General features: G+C 34.3%; 2 pseudogenes; both read right to left on the bottom strand.

Moving 5' to 3' along the window:
* Positions 1-758: 758 nt before the first annotated feature.
* On the bottom strand, positions 759-1,481 carry LOC124228540 (olfactory receptor 4A47-like; annotated as a pseudogene).
* A 7,418-nt stretch (positions 1,482-8,899) lies between these two features.
* LOC124228541 (olfactory receptor 4A47-like) lies at positions 8,900-10,636 on the bottom strand (annotated as a pseudogene).
* Between the last annotated feature and the right edge of the window lie 3,234 nt (positions 10,637-13,870).

Consider the following 13,870-nt stretch of genomic DNA (forward strand, 5'->3'; position numbering starts at 1 on the left):
AACAAAGAGTTAGATCTATATAGACTGGTATGGAAATATCTTCAAGATGTTGCATAGTAAAAGCAAACATTACATACACAGAAAAAAATATAAATATATTTAAATACATTTGCATCTGCAAAGATTATAACCTGAGGAATATTAATAAACAGATTTGTGGCTGCCTCTGGGGAAGAGGACGGGGGACTATACTGAGAGAGAAATAAAATTTCTTCTACACTTTATCCCACTTTGTGTGGTTTTCTCTTTACTGTTTCTTATTGAATACACTTCAATTTTTCTTTTAGAAGGTAGAAGTATTACAGAAAAAATTTTGCATATAATGCAACTGTATTTATTAGATAAGAAAATGCATACACCATTAAATATTTAAGTACTATAATAAAAAGAATCACCTTAAATGACAAGAATTTAAATAGAAATAATACTAAGACTCAGAAAAACTAAAAAGGATCAAAGCATAAATTGATTAATGTTAGTATAACTAAATAAAATTTTTCTCAACAATTTATTACATATTATTGGCTCCTTACAATACAGTCATTACATCTTTCTAGGTCAAGTGACAAAGAAGACATTTTGGCCTTACATTCTAGCAAGAAGAGAAGCTGTTATTAACCCCACAATCACATAGTTCGTTTTTAATTATAATTATCATAACGTCTTTGAAAACAGCAAAGTCAGCATCATATTTAAGGAGAATTCTGCATTCAAAGGATAATGTCAAAAGACTCGCTTATGGTGGATGATGCTCTTATTTACCACAAGATATGGCATTTGTTCCCCAGGTATTCTTCATAGTATTTGTCACATCTGAATTTCTCACAGTGTAGATTAACAGGTTCAGCATGGGACTTATAACTGTATAAAACACTCGGTAATTTATCAATGGGGAAAGTCTTACCAGGTCTCACACACATGAAAATACAGCGAACAAAGAATAAGACAACCACAGTGATGTGGGAAGCACAGGTCTGGAGGGCTTTCTGCTTCCTTTCCTGACTGTTTCTTTAGAGCATGCAAGATGGCGCCATAAGACATGAGTAAGAGCAGAAATATAATAGTGCAGATTAGCCCCCATTGGCCACCACTAAGAGGCCAATGACATAGATGTCAGTATGGATGAGTTTCAGTAAGGAGTACTTGTTACAGAAAAAATGATCAATGACATTGGGTCCACAGGATAGGAGCCCCTAAATAGTGGAAAGTTGAGTTACTGAGAGCAGAAAACCTCCAGTCCAACACACTACTAGCAGCAGCACACACAACCAATGTTGCATTATAACCAAATAATGCAAGGGCTTACAGATGGCCACATATTGGTCATAGGCCATCACCAACAGGAGAAAGACCTCTGATGCACCAAAAAAAGGCTGCGTAAAGAGCTGAGTCATACAAGATTGGAAGGATATGCTGTTTTCCCCAAAGAACATGTTTGAAATGCATTTAGGACAAATAGGTGAGGAATAAATGACATCCATAAAATGAGAAGCTAGCAAGAAACAAATACGTTGCTGAGCCCAGGGTCTTACTGAAAGTCACAATCACAACATTGAGCAGATTGTCGACCATTGTCAAAACGTAGAATGAAAATGAAAAGGACTTTCTCCTCCTTTGGATTCTGTGTGAGACCAGAGAAGACAAATTATGACACATTGTTCCTTGGTTCCTTCTAGTCTTTATAGTTGTTGACTTAATATATTATTTATAAAGCAAAAGAAAGAAACCTTTAAATGTATTATAAGCTTAACCTATTTTTCTTCATTCATTCAAAAAATAGCCTGGAGAAACTCTTTGTGTCAAACTTCTCATAGACTTTGGGATCACCAATTTGAATAAGACACGGTTGGCTACAGTCAGTGATTTGATACATGATGAGGAGTCAGACCATTACAGAACAATGTGTCACTGTAAATATCTTCATGTGGGTTACTGGTTCACAACACCAGAACATCTACATCAACATGGGATCAGGGCAGGCTTCCCAGAGTTGGTATACTTTAGCGGAGTTTTAAAGGAGAACTTAGAGTTCAAGAGAGAATGGGAAGGGAATTCCACAAAAAGATGCACTCATGGAATTTCCTTTCCATTCTCTCTTGAAGTCATAAACTGTAACACTTCAGTGAAGAATCACTTAAGATGATTTACATATTCATAGTGGGGAGAACAATTTATGAATGGATCTGTGTATACAACTCCCTAATGAACATTTCCAATGGATATCAATTTAATATTTATTAAAATACATTTTAATGTTCCAAATAAACCTATTCCTTCCTTGTTCTTCATCACATTATATAGTACAAAGTATTTTAATAAAAGGATAATAAAATGTTAACTATAACATTACTATATTATTAATGTTATCTATAATGCAATGCAAGAAGAATACCTATCATTTGTTTTGCAAAACTATATATCAGATTCTATGTTCATGCTTACATAGCTGTTTATATATAAATGTACACACACACATATATACATACATTTATATGTACCTCTATATTCATACATATATATATAAAACCACATTAAAAGTATAACATTTGGTCCTTACAGTAACAAGTACTGTTATTCCATTTTATAGCTGAAGAAACATATTCACTATGTTTAGTTGACTTTCTCAAAGTCATGCATTTTTCAGTAACAGAAATGAATTATAAACTGTTGGATTGACTTCAAAGCTGATGTGATTCCAAAAGCGTTTCAACTATTCAATTCCTATAAACTCAAGTACATAAGAATTTCCTATGTAATAAAGTAATTCACACAATTGAAGAGCCTGGTTTTCACTATTAACTGTGTTAGGTTTACCTTTTGGAACCTTGTTCACAATCAACAGGAGGACATTTTTAGCTAACTCATAGGGATCTGGAATACCTGTTCCATCCAGTAGACCAGAGACAACAAAAAGTTGTATTAGTCCTTAAGGATCAATTTGATTTCACAGGACTATGTCTGTCCATTCTCTTCATAGTCTTCTTAGTGCTTCATAACTTATTACTTGCATTGTAGATCTACTTAAAAGGAATTCAGTAATGCAAATGGAAAAACAAAAACTTTGCACATTATGGTAATTTATCTAACAGGCAAACAAATCCTACATCACATAAGAAGTTAACAACTTGCTATTTTATGAGGAAAATAGTTCTCTAGTAACTAGCATATTTTCTTGTACTTTCAAAAATGAAAAACTACAACAGATTTTCTTGTCATCTTATTCTATTGTATTATTATGGGAAAACAAATTGTTCCAAGATTCTGAGAGGGCTTGCTTGAAACAGTTATTGCTCCTCCTGGAAGACTTATCTCAGTTCTGAAGAGAGGAGCATCTTGTTCCTAACAGGGGAAAAGATCAGGGAATATTTCACACCTTCTAACTGGATATATCATCTAGTTGTTCAATTGGAGCATGTCCAAGACTGATTCTTCATCATATTCATTGTAATTTTCCACCACATTTTAAAGGAACATATGTAAATATGGTGTTAGACTAATCACATAATTAGGGTCAGGAAAGAGTGATGAAAAGAAATAAATGGCTTTGGAACCATTGCAAAACTTTTGCCAGTAGAGAGTTAAATACAGACCTGTCATTTTATTCCAAAGAAGCTGAATTTATCGCTATCTTCCCATTTTACAATAACAAGATTTTCATCTAATATTCAATTTTTTGTACCCAGAAGTGTGGAGTTGGATAAGTTAAAATTTTATCTCCCATTTAGATAAGATAACTAATTATTTACCCAATTATTCATTACTTTTAATAATTTTTATTGAGCACCTACTTTGTGTCAGGCTATGAGCTGGGGAATATAGTAGTGAGTAAAACAGAAAAACATTGGAATAAAAGCCTTGCTTAGATTGGTCTTATATTCTTATAATAGAGCCAGGCAATAGAAAAGGAAATGACTTAATAAGGCAATTATAATCTGTGACCAGTGGTAATAAGACAAAACACAGAATATTGTGACATAAAATAAGAGGGAGATTCTACTGTGGATAAGGTAGTCAGAGAAAGTCTTTATAAAAGGTGATATTTTAACTGAGATCCAATGGATGAAATGTAGTTACTATGTGAAGCGCTGTTACATGTGCAAAGCTTGAACATTGAAAAAAGCTTGTCAAGTTCAAGATATGGTAAAGTCATCATGCATGAAGGATAATAGAAATGGAGAGAACAGAAGAAAGGCTAAGGAGGTGGACAAGAACCAAACACTGCAGAGTAGTACACATCTAGGTAAGGGATTTGGATTTCATTGCAGATTATTTTTAAATTTGAGTGAGTTAAGTAAGACAATATATTTATTTATTTATTTATTTTTGTTCAGGAAAGCTTCCATTGAATAAACATCCAAATTAAGTTGGAAGAACTTTTGAGAAGTGCTACCAAATCATAGGTTATTCTATGCTAGTGACAGAAGTTTGAGGACTATTCTATTTAGCTAAGTTTCTACTTCAGCTTTAATCACAATGACTATACAGCAATTATTAAGTAAACATAAATGAATATATGAATAATTGTCTATGGTATCAATAAATTTCCTGCTCTCCAGATTACTCATTGTCCTTTATTTCTTCTTTTCTTCCTACTTATAAGGTAGACATTTTTCAAAAAAGAAAAGGCAATCTATGAGACAAATGAAACCCGTTTTATGAGATCGTATCCCCAATTCTAGTGAACATTAGGAGCGTACGGCTGCCCCCAAATCTCTTAAAAGCATTCTGCACAGGTGGTTAGTTTCCAAAGTATGAACCCACTTTTCCAACATTCAATCCAAAGAGCTACATTTCCCTAGCCCCCTGCAAATTGGGTGAAGACACGTAATTTGGGTTCTTCCAATCCAAAGCATTTGCCCAAATTTTTTGAGTTAAAACTAATTATCTGAGACTAAGTTGCACTGAGAATCAGAATGGTTCTAAGGTCAGGAAAGTGGTGGCATCTTTTTAGGTTTTCTAGGGGCAGGGTGATCACGGCATCCACAGGGTCAGCATCTCCTTTAGCATTCCTGCCCATGTGTGCTTCTGCAAATTGTTAATTGTAACTCAGCCTAAAATCAGTGATTCCATCCCTTCCAAACATTTTTAAGCTACTTACTTGCATCTAATAAATATCTTTTACTTAACACAGCTGGACATGTTTCTCTGTCTTCAGATAAGAATCTTGACATGTATCAAACAGACTAAAAAGTCTCCATTTCAATTTATCACAAAGAATGGAATGTCATCAATCTCAGAAGCATTCTAGCAAACAAGTGCTCTTTTTACAAAAGCAATTACTCTTAAGATGATTTAATAGAGATGATAGTCATTCATTCAGTAAATATTGATTAAACATTTATTCAGGGCTAAGATTTCTTCTACACTGGACATATGATATTGTACAAAACACACACTCTATACCACCTCTGAACAAATATCTCTCTGTATATTATGTCTTTACATATTGTGCTTGCGTACTTGGTTGACCTCATTTTCATAGTAAAATAATATATGACCCGTCACACAGGTGTTGTCAGGGAAACAAACCCCACAACTGGATAACCTTCGTGTTTGGAGATATGAGGCCAATGCACAGCAAAGGATTAGAAAGAGAGAAAGAGATATTAAGGAATGGCCAGGAGCTGGAGAACCGTACCAGTCCCAAGAACTCCTACAAGTCTAGTCAGTTTTCAGAGTGTTCTCCATCTCAGCAGGCACAGAGAAGTTATGCATAATTTTTAAATTTCATTTTTAAAGCCAAAAAAATGGCTTAATACTCTAGCCAAAGAAGTAGTTCCATTATAATTTAAAAGATTCCAGTCATAAAAAGTGCTCATAATAACTAAAATTTATGAGCATTAGGTTGTCTAAGAGCTTATATGGATTATTTTACTTGACCTTGAAAATATGTCCACCATTCCCCAATAATTGAAATTGAAGAAGCCATGTTTTGTCAAAGCTCACATCATAAGTGGCAAAGCTAAGACGTGAACTCAGGACTGTCTAAGCCAAACTCTACACTCTTAACCATTATAGTGTATTAAACCTTATCAGCTATTCCTCAAAAATCTACATAAAATATATGATACTCAAAATCTCCTTCCCATAGCAAAACAGTAAAAATAAGGCTCTCAACATGAATGACTAGTTAAGATCATAATAACAATGAGTTTTAGTCCAAATGATGAAGCAAAAAGAGATCGTAGAACTTTCCTTTTGGAAGAAAAGAGAGAAAAAGAGAGAATCAGACAAGATGTGTCAGATTAGAAAGTACAGAAAGCGAAATTTGAGAATAAATACCCCCAAAATTCCTATTTTCCCAGAATGCTTTATTTTTATTTTGCAGTTGCATAGGTAGTGAGCTTACACTGTGTGAATTATGAAGATTTGAGAGTCTCATGGTTCTCATATCCTGTGCTGTGAAGAATTCTTCCTAAGCACTGCTTTAATAGGACAACTCCATCAGTAAGCTCAATTTGTGTGAATATCATCTATAGATTTAATGCTCAAGGTGGTTCAGAGTGCACCTATTTCAGAAACATCAGGGTGATTGTTTAAAAGGCAGCTATGTCAATCTATTAACAGTCCCACTAAGTCAGAATCTCTAGAGCTTTGTCCTGGGAATCTGTGTTTTCACAAAAATCCTAACTGATTCTGATCATACATTAAAGAGTTATAAACATATTCATGATCAATAAACCTAAATTGATTATGTTAATTATAAATTTATATTTCTGAGGCCTCAGAGTATCTATATGCCAATATCAGCATACTTTTGACATATAGTGTTTGCATGGCCCTGAGTGATAGAAATTACCCTTTTTAATCATCATCATTTAAAGGATAAAGTCATTTTATATTATTGTGATTATTTCTCCATTGAAGTCACCTTTGACTTAGAGCTTCTTCACAGCATTTTTCACATCTTCATTTCTGAGGGCATAGATTAAAAGATTTAGCATAGGTGTGGTCATGGTTTAAAATATAGACATAGATCCATCAAGAGAAGGTGGTCGCTGGGCAAGGAAACACAAATATGCAGTACATGAAGAATAAAATGACTATGGTTATGTGAGAGGAAGTTTGGAGAGGTATTTGTGCCTTACCTCCAAGCTCAAAGTAATAACTCAAAGTGTATACAGTTATCACATAGGAGACCATCAAGAGTAGAAAGTTTAATGATCAAATGAACCCTCTGTTGGCAGTAACAAAGAGATGAAGGGTATGAGTGTCCATGTAAATGAGTTTCAACAAAGTTCACGTCTCACATGAAGTCATCTATGATACTGGAGCCACAAAAGGGCAGCAAGACTATGAAGAGAATCTGAATTGTTTCATACATATAGCCTTCAGCACAGGCCTCTCCCATGAGATAGCCAAGGTTATATCAACTCATCATTGTCTTGTCAGATAGTACAGATGGCCACATAGCAATCATTGCCATTCCAATTAAAGTGACCTCAGCAACACCAAAAGGTGCTCAGAAAAGACTAAAATCATGTGTTATTAGAATAAGAGTGTTATCTATCATTTTAAGGGTCAGGGAAGAAGAATAGCAGCCATCTATAAGGGGATAAGTAAAACAGAAAGAAAATATAAATCACTACAGAAGAGCACAGAAGACTTGACTAAATGTAAACACTTACTCTATTTGTGGATAGGAACTGTCAGATCACTAAAGAGAGAAACTCTTCCTAAACTAGTCTTCCCAAATCAAAACACATTGAAAACAACAAAACTTTTTCATCATTAGCCTAGTTTATTATAAATTTATTTTGGCAACATAAATATTCAAGAAGAGGCATAATTCTGAAAACAAGGGTAATGAGTGAGTACTAGATTTATCAAATATCAAAATGAATTATAGACAAAATACAGTTATATCATATATTAAGTGACACAACAGTGAAGAGATCGGTGGAAGAGAATAGAGTTCTGAACTGCATGCAAGTATATATGGGGCTTTAGAAACAATAAAATTGGGATTTTGAATCAGCGATAAAAAGATAATTATGTGACTAAAAAGAAGTTCGTTCAGAAAACAATATTAAACTTCATCCTTATTTAACTTCTATATCAAAATAAATACCAGCTGGGTAAAAAATGTCATATAAAATAATAAACCACAAAAGTGCTAAAACAAATTAAATGCTAAAAAAGATGGAAAAATATTATGGTTAGAGAGAAGCAAGGAAAGTCTTTTAAGGGAGTTACAAAAAGCAAATAAAATATTCATAAATCTGACTGAGTAAACATGAAAATAATCAATATGGTCAAAAAAATCAATAGGGGCCAGCCCAGTTGCACAGTCATTAAGTTCGCACGTTCTGCCTCAGCGGCCTGGGGTTCACCAGTTAGGGTGTGGGTGTGGACCTAGGCTCTGCTTGTCAAGCCATGCTGTGGCAGGCCCGACATATAAAGTAGAGGAAGATGGGCACAGATGTTAACTCTGGGCCAGTCTTCCTTAGGAAAAAGAGGATTGGCAGCAGATGTTAGCTAAGGACTAAACTTGCTCAAAAAAACAGGAAAAAAACGTTAATGGACAAGTCACAAAGTATTACAAATAACTTCAAACATGTGAAGAGATGCTTAAATAAATTATATTTGAAGAACTTCCATTAAAGTATACAAATGAGATAACTTCTTTATTCAGATCATAGCATAGCATAAATGTTTACGAAGTACTGGTTGTTGGGAATGTGGAAAAGTAGGTATTCTCAAAGATGGTGGGCAGAAATGTAGTTGGTGCAACCCCATGGATGGCATTTGGCAATAATTATGACTATCAACATTTTAAATACATATCGCCTTTGACTCAAAAATTATACTTCTAGGAATTAACATTTCTGTGAACACATATTCAAAAAGATACATATTTATTGTAGAAAAGAGGCATTTTATATATCATAGAAAAACATCAAAAAAAACATGTCTTGGATACACTAGTTCTAGGAATATTAAAAGGAATGTTACATATTATGATAATAACTGAGAAGGAGTTTACCTATATGGACTGGTATGGAAAGATCCTCACAAGATTGAATAGTAAAATACAAATGTTTGCACACAGACACAGACATGCACACACATGCACAAATATCCTTGTATTTGCAAAGATTAATACTTGAAGATTCTTAAGAAATAGACTGCAGTGGTTACTCCGGGGAGGAACATTGGGAAGCACTAGTGAGAGATGGAAAGCAGATTCATTTTTCACTCAATTTCACATGGTTTCTATTTTTTATATTCTTTAATATTGTGTTTTTTTATTTTAAAAAGCAGACATTTACATGCTGAATATTTCATATGCAATGTAACTAAAATTGAAAAAATGACATTATAAATATATATCATGAAATATTTTAACTAGTAAAATAAAATGAATGAGACTAGAATCTAAAAGCTAAACCTGTCTCAGAAAAAAAGTAATAAATAAATGCATAAATTGATTAATAATCAGTATAATCATAAACATTTCAATTACTACATTTTTTCATCAAATCCCTACTGTACATGCATTAAAACATTTTAAGTGAATTGAAAAACAAGACATTATAGTGCTGGCATTATAGCAGTGAAACTGTTACTAATAACAATCATATTCTTAATTTTTTATTATAGTTATGATAAATGTTTTAAAGGAAAGGGATGGATGAATCTTTTAAGAATACTCTTGGGTTCCAAGAACATGAGCCCTAAAGTCAAATGACTCTCTTTATGGAGAATGACAAACATTCACTATGAGATGTAACATTTTTTCTCCAGAGCTTCTTCACAGCATTTGGCATCTCTGAATTTCTCAGAGTATAGATTAGTGGCTTCAGTATTGGGGTTATGACTGTATAAAACACACTCGATTTATCAATGGGGAAGGTCTCTGCATGTCTTACATACATGAAAATACAGCAGACAAAGAAGAAAACAACTGCAGTGATGTGAGAACCACAGGTCTGGAGGGCTTTCTGTCTTCCTTCCTGACTAAGGTTCTTAAAAGCATTCAAGATGACACCATAAGAGAGGAGTAATAGCAGGAACACAATTGTGCAGATCAGTCCTCTGTTGGCCACCACTAAGAGGCCAGTGACATAGGTATCAATACAGATGAGTCTCAATAAGGGGTACATGTCACAGCTAAAGAGATCAATGACATTGGGACCACAGAATAGGAGCCCATAAATACTACTAGGTTGAATTACTGAGCACAGAAAACCTCCACCCCAGGTCAGTACCAGCAGCACAACACACATCCATTGCCTCATGATAACCAAATAATGCAAGGGCTTACAGATGGCCACATAGCGGTGATAGGCCACCACCAACACAAGAAAGACCTCTGATTCAGCAAAAAGTGACCTGTAAACAGCTGGGGCATACAAAGTTTGAAGGATATGGCATTTTCCCCACAGAACAAGTTGGAAATCAGTTTGGGAGAAATAGAAGAGGAATAAATTACATCCACAAATGAAAGTCTAGCAAGAAAGAAGTACATCAGGGCATCCAAGGTCTTACTGACAGTGCTAATCACAAGAATAAGCATATTGCCCAATGTCAAAATGTAGAAGAGCAAAAACAGAACAAAAAGGGCTTTCTGCTCCTTTGGATTCTGTGTGAGGCCCAAGAGGACAAAGTAAGTCACATTGTTTCTTGGCTCCATCTAGTGTTTATAGGTACAGATTGCAGATATTGGAAGTTTATCTACAAAACAGGAAAAAACATCTTTTAAAGTATTATAAGCTTAATCTTTATTCATCAATCAAAAAATATCTGTGGAGCATCTATGTAAAAATAGAGATAGAGATTATCAAGAGAAATAAGATACGATTCCATTCTCTCAGTGATTTTATATATAATGATGGGATCAGACAATTAAAAATCAATTCAATAAGTATGATATATACATGTTATGCTAAGAAATATCTAAGTCAAACTAAGATCTGAGTATTCTTCCCAGAGGAAGCAATTCTTTAACTGAAATATGAAGGTGATGTGAAAGAACAAGAGAGGATCGGAAAAGAATTCCATAAAAAGATGCACAATGTATAATGTCGTAAAACTGTGACTCACTTAAGATAATTTACATATTATTTTTAAGATAATTTACGTACTCAAAGTTAGTAGAACAAATTATGAATGGAAGGCTATAGATCAAAGTCACTGCATTAGTTGCTAGGGTTGCCGCTTTAGAACAAGGGTCACCTTTCCTCCAGTTTCCAATAACATGTTCCTTGTTTCCATTTGAGACTCCAACCAGAAGCACATTGGAATTTTTATTTCTTGAAGCATTTGTTTACGATGATATGCTTATTCTCTAGGATGATAGATGCCTTCTATCTGCCTACAGTGCTTCTCATTCCTTTCTGAGCTCTCATCAGAATTGCCTTTCAACATCTGTATTTCTACCAAGAGTCTCTTCAGGGCAATCTGGTGTTTTTCTATCAGTCACTTCCAAAAGCTTCCAGCATCTACCCATCACGCAATCCCAAAGCCATGTCCACATTTTTGGTATTTATTACAGAACTCACCCCACTTCTTGGTACCAAAAGCTGTATTTGTTTACTGGAGCAGTCCTAACTATTTAGTACAAACTGCGTGACTTAAATAACAGAAATTTGTTGTATCACAATTCTAAAATTCAAATTCTGGGTGATGACAGTGTTGATTACTTCTCAAGACTGTGAGGCAAGAAGCTGTTCCAAACGTCTTTCCTTGGCTTGTAGATAAATGTATTTATGTTCACTTGATGTTCTCAATTTATGTGTGTCTGTATCCAAATTTTTCTTTCTAATAAAGACACCAGTGACGTTGGATTATGGCCCACTCTAATGATCTTTTTGTAATTTAATTACCCCTGTAAATACCCTTTTCCCCAATAAGGTCACATTCTGAGGTACTGGTTGTTAGCACTTCAACATATGAATTTGGGGAGGACACCATAGAATGATAATTGTGTCATCTGACATAGTGTGACCCTAATAATCACTCTCCCAGATACCCTACCAATTCAGTGAAATCTCCTTATTAGCGTCTTTACTTGGATCTTACTCCTTTTTCTAAAATATAAATGGTAAAGCACTCTAAAATTGTGTGCCTTCTGCCCTATCTCTCTCTTAATTTCAAATAGTATATGCAACTACCTAATCAACATCTCTATTTGATATCAATTTAGTATGTATAAAACTAAATGTTTAATTTTTCACAATAAATCTTTTCCTCCCTAAGTGTTTCCTTTCTAATTAAATGGTACCACTTCACAGGTTACTTTTCAGATCAAATATTTGAGACCAAATATTTGACAGTGACTTTTACTCTTTTATTCCTCTTAGATTACCTAATAATATTTTAATAAGTCCTGTTGACTCACCATTTTATTACTTTTTTTTTTTGTGAGGAAGATTTGCTCTGAGCTAACATCTCTGCCAATCTTCCTCTGTTTTTCATACACGAGATGCCTCCACAGCATGGCTGAGAAGTGGAGTAGGTTCACACCCAGGATCCAAACCCTTGAACCCAGGCCACCAAAGCTGGGTGTATGGAACTTTAACCACTTGGCCATGGTTCAGCCACTCTCCCTTTTAAACATGTTGCAAATTTGATCATTACCAATACACTCATTACCTTCCTGGTCTACTTCAGTAGCCTCCTGCTAGTTCTCTCTGCTTTTGTTCTGGCCTTCAACAATCTATTTTCATGAAGCAGCCCAAAGAATCCTCTTTAAATATCACTCAGATAATATCACTCCCCTGGTAAAACTTATATAGTGGATTCCTATCTCATATCTAATAAAATCTAATCCTTCCTCCTTGGCCTATAAGACACCAAATGACTAGGACTGAGGCTACCTCCCCATATTTATCTTAGAGTTATTCACATTCTTTCTACTTAAGACTTTCTACTCAAGACAAAATGAATTTATATCTCCTTTAGTTCAGTCTTTTTTTGTAGATACTAATTTCAGAAATCAGAAGCCATTTACCCCTAAAATAATGAGAAGTATTGCAGAAAGGTGTTTTGTAAGTTTAGTGTTTACTTATTAATTCAATTGACAAATATTTATAGAATAGTTACATTATGTCATGCCTTTCATATAAGTTAGACTCCCATCATCACAGAGTGCTCACTTACTCATCAAGGCTCAGGGTCTAAGCCAGGGGTCATATCATCAGAAGACAAAAATGGTGGTGGTGACTGAGGAATCACTATTTCACCGTCAGTCTCCTATTTTTCCAAATAAGTATACTTCTTGAAATTACAAGATGTCTGCTGACCTCATTTTAAATTTAAATCTATTCATGACAAGCATCATGTTAATCCTGACCCACAACTTTCTAATTTTGTTCCACTTTCTTCTCAATGATCCTGAGCTTCTCTTGAGGAATTCTCCATTTTGCTAGTTGATTATTACATTTGATTATAAATTTCTCTGTCCCACTGCAGAGACTTCATTTACATTCCGAGAAAGCCAAAAAGCTTTAATGCACTGGGTTTTTAAATAAACCATACTACTGACATACATGCAGAAACAGTTTTAATGTACTCAAAAAGTGTATCTCATGCTTGTTTTAGAATATATATGCATGTACATACACATATATCATTATAATTACATTTAATCTTTACAGTAACAAGTATTGTTATCCCAATTTCTTTTTTTTTTGGCAGTAACATTGGTTTATAACATTATATAAATTTCAGGTATACATGGTTATATATTTAGATTTCTATATAGATTACATCATGTTCACCACTCAGAGATTAATTACCACCCATCACCAAACATATGTGCCTAACCATCCCCACGTCCCCTCTGGTAAAGACCAATCCAGTCTCTTTTTCTGTATTTGTTTGTCCTTGTTTTTACCTTCTAATTATGAGTGAGATCATACAGTAC

Source organism: Equus quagga, chromosome 17, assembly GCF_021613505.1.
Source record: "Equus quagga isolate Etosha38 chromosome 17, UCLA_HA_Equagga_1.0, whole genome shotgun sequence".
Classification (NCBI taxonomy): domain Eukaryota; kingdom Metazoa; phylum Chordata; class Mammalia; order Perissodactyla; family Equidae; genus Equus; species Equus quagga.